Source organism: Pungitius pungitius, chromosome 11 (assembly GCF_949316345.1).
Source record: "Pungitius pungitius chromosome 11, fPunPun2.1, whole genome shotgun sequence".
Lineage (NCBI taxonomy): Eukaryota > Metazoa > Chordata > Actinopteri > Perciformes > Gasterosteidae > Pungitius > Pungitius pungitius.
Window position 1 is genome coordinate 1085007 of NC_084910.1, and position 3870 is coordinate 1088876.

Here is a 3870-nt window from a genome sequence, read left to right on the forward strand (position 1 = left end):
TGCTGGTTAAAAGCATACATATATGTACAGTTTAATAAATAAAACTATTTACAGTTAAAAGATAAATTCATATAAAGGTCTTTAAGTTCATTAAGTCTGTAAAATATCTGTGATCCTAGAGAAAAGAAGAGAGGAAGAAGCAGTGTTTATGTGTAACCTGTCAAATCATTTCATTCCTGTTTAACCTTTGGTTAGTTAAAGCTCACGAGCCAATCAGAGTAAGGTCGCCGTGTAAGGGGCGGGACTAATGGCGCAGGTTAGTGTGGGGAGTAGTGAGCACGCGCGAGGAAATGAACAGACGCTATCGACCAGAGCGCTAAGGAAAGAGGCATCATGGTGTGGGGACGCATACTACTACTACTCGTGGTCCTGATATTAACTTCTGTGTGACTTGCAAGAGGTGAGTATAATGTGTGCGCCTGCATTTTGCTATATGTAACTGGTATAGTGAAAAGCGAATGAATGTGTAACACGGTTAGCGATGTGCTAGCTAGTGGTAGCATTCGGTGCTAATGTGCCTGTATATCGTAGTTTTAAGTGTTGTGATATTTCTGACGCTAAAGCAAAGATATTGTTAATTCGACATGAGATAGCGTTCGATATTGTGGCTGAATTCGGATAATATGCGTTAAGGATACGGACGTTGAAGAGAGACGATGGCCCCCCGCTGTCCCGTTTCGTCCTGCTGTTCTGCGTGTGCGCGCCTTTCACTGTGACTTCGCTACTGTGACATTGCCCGCGTGGATGGACGGCCGCCAGGGTAGGAAATCTACATATTATATCGGCAATTTTTGCCCCTACTGAATGAAAACCAGGGGCATCAGGGCATTTTTTAACTTGTGAAATAACATTTAATCTTTAAAAATATAATATATATATATAAACACACACACATATTTGGGCTTCCTGTATATGCATTTGTCATCAAATAAGACTATTAGGCAGTAGTCTACACACGTTTTTTTAACCATAATGAACAGAAAACATAAATCAGACATATTTCATTTCATAGTTTCTCGTGTTAAGCAATACGTGAAGCAATGTCAAACCGCTTGAATATTCTGCATAATGATGCAGCTGATTCTGTTAAAAGCTTCTGTAAAAACACATTTAAACCTTGAACCTTCAACTGCAGTCTCAACTAATTGTACCGAAATAGAGGATTGCTGTTAACCAAAAGATGGCAGTAACTTAGGAGGAGAAACGTCTCACTGACTGCACTCCGTCTGATGTTAGCTAACGTTACCCAGTGAGCACAACGTTATTTCAACGTTGAAATGTATAGGAAAAGTCTTGTATGTATAGTGTCGATATGAATAAATACAAATCAAATGTGTTGTCCTTGTTAAGGGTTGTTGACATGACAACTGTGACTAAGGATGTAACTGTTAGTCATTTTCTGAGGTCTCAGTTAGGAAAAGTCTTCTCACAAAGTCCTTTTCTTTGCCCTGTTAATAAAAAGATTAATGTTATATTTGAGCAGCCTGAATAAACAAAGCGATGTTTTGAGCATGTAGTACACCACAAGGTTAACAAGGTGCTCTTTTGCTGCTTGTTGTGACAGCCGAGTTTAAATCAAACCAAACAAAATCAAGTTCACACACAAATGAATAATTGCTTTCATGATTTAAAGTTTATTATAACACAGGTAGATTAAATCCAGCGTTCTGATTGGTTGAGAGCAAGTCACGAGGGGTGCATTATTCAGCGATAATGTACAGTTGCTGTTCACATTGACCCGAGCGCACTCAAAGTAACGTTTTTGCAGGACCGTTAGCTGACTTTTTGGCTCGGTGGTGATCACTGTAAACCCCCCAGAAATCCCACAAATTATCATTTTGAGGCAATGCGAGCTTTTGCAAACGGACAATTAAGGTGGACGTCATGAGCGATCTGAATAAATGAGATGGCGCGGGACCCAATGCTTTTTACATGCACGTACGGGGACTGTTTTTCCTCTACATTGATGAAATGTGATACAAAACGTTTGATGGCTACAACTATTTTGTGCTGAAAGGCAGCTACTTACTTACCATTTATAACTTTGCTGGTAACAGATTTTCTTCCACGATGGATTCTCTTCCAGAGTTTCTCCCGCAGTTGTCTCTCTTTAGAGGATGTCTATGCAGCGAATCAGGGGAGGTTGAAAAGAAACAAATGCGTCTCGGACCAAGATCAATTTTTTTTGAGTGTGGCGTGAGTGCGTGTGAAAACATACAAAGGCGTGTGTCACACAGCAAAACCGTGAGAGTTGGCAGCTATGCGCTTTCTAAAGTGATTACTCATTGTGTGTATGATTTAATCTTTAGAAGAAGAACAACATTCATTAATCAAGATCAAAAACTATAGAGGGGGCGGGGGGGGGGCATGTGTGACTATTGATTTGTCAAGCAGGCTGTGGTAGTTTATCTGAACATCGGCCAAATGACAAATGGGTTCAGGGTAAAAGCGCAGATACAGAAATCCCCTCTTCATTTGCAGCCTTGCGTTTCGCCAAAGAATGGATGAGCTGAAAAGGGTACATTCCCGAGATGCTGTGCTAATTTCCAATTGGTTTGTTCTGCTAATTTGTAATAAAGTTGGAAAAAACACTTACTGGAGCACAGGGAATAAAAGTTACCCAATTGCATGATATTTACAAATGAATGAGGAGACGGGTCTTCAAATGCAAAAAGTTATATATGCCCTGAACTTGGCTCCATTCTAACTTCACCTCCTAGATTCACTCGTGTTTAAGTATTATAAATGAAGCTCAGTATAGCTTTAAAAAAATGTCCGTCATGCATATAACTGGTAGTATCTACCATTTATTGGCATTCAATTTGTCTAATGCATTGCATAACAATAAGGCATCACTAAAGCTACTAGCATTCTATTGTCCAAGTGGATCTTCTCTCATCACAGTGTAATGCCATTAACTCATTATTCTAACCTGATCCCTTCTCTAGGTACACTCTAAAGTCTCTCATTCTATTGTCCAGGTGGATCTTTGCAGTATAATGCCAATGCACTCTGGTCCCACGTGAACCTGTTCTCTTTTAGCCAGTCTCAGAAACTGTGGCTCAATCTCCTGGTCAAACATGACCTTTCTCATTCCTAGATGAACGTGACTCGCTACCCCTGGATTATACTAAGGCAGGATGGGAGTCCAATCTGACCCTGCACAACTTGTATTCATGCATGTTTAATGACTCCTGATTGAAATACAAACAATAAACACCTTGCATGAAATTTACATGGGTCTTGTTCATGGTGATACATTACAATAACAGTTAAAAATCATATTGCTATGTTTTTTTTTTTTTCGATCTTAGGGATGGACAGTAGTCAACTTTGTGGCAAATAAGCGATGATATTAAGATGCCTCCAGCACTTTTACTTACACAGGCTTCCCTAAAGCAAAGCTGTGCACCTCGCATTTATTCCAGAATGCATGTCAATGTGTGAATACCAACAATGATAGGAATTCAATATATTTATATATTGAATATTTAGGGAGGGCTCGTTCATGGCGGCGCAGATCAGAAGTTGATGCAGTATATTATTTGACATCTGTGAATCATAATGTGTGGTTATATATTTTTTTGTCAGCCTTTCAAAAAAGGGGTGGTGTCTGAAAGTCCGATCTGTCCCGCTTGTCAGCATCATCTTTTATTTCTGATGAAAATTAAGGTAGGAATGTGTTTTTTACTGGTGCAGACATGGATACTCTGTACAATGGGGTTAGAGGGCATAAACCCCCTATTTTGAAGTATTAATAGTGACAGCAGAAATATGTCCAGAGACATTTTTGGTTGATGGTTTTATTTTCCGTCGTTATGCTTAACAAATCAAAAGCTTGTGAATGAATTCAAAAGATGGGTTTCCATA

At 39.4% G+C, this 3870-nt stretch overlaps 1 long non-coding RNA gene across 1 annotated transcript; it reads left to right on the forward strand.

The window, feature by feature from the left end:
• Positions 1 to 244: 244 nt before the first annotated feature.
• On the forward strand, positions 245 to 3221 carry LOC119197982 (uncharacterized). Its single transcript, XR_005114469.2, has 3 exons — positions 245 to 400; positions 634 to 760; positions 2982 to 3221. It is a non-coding gene; the product is annotated as an uncharacterized LOC119197982 (long non-coding RNA).
• The last annotated feature ends 649 nt before the right edge of the window (positions 3222 to 3870 follow it).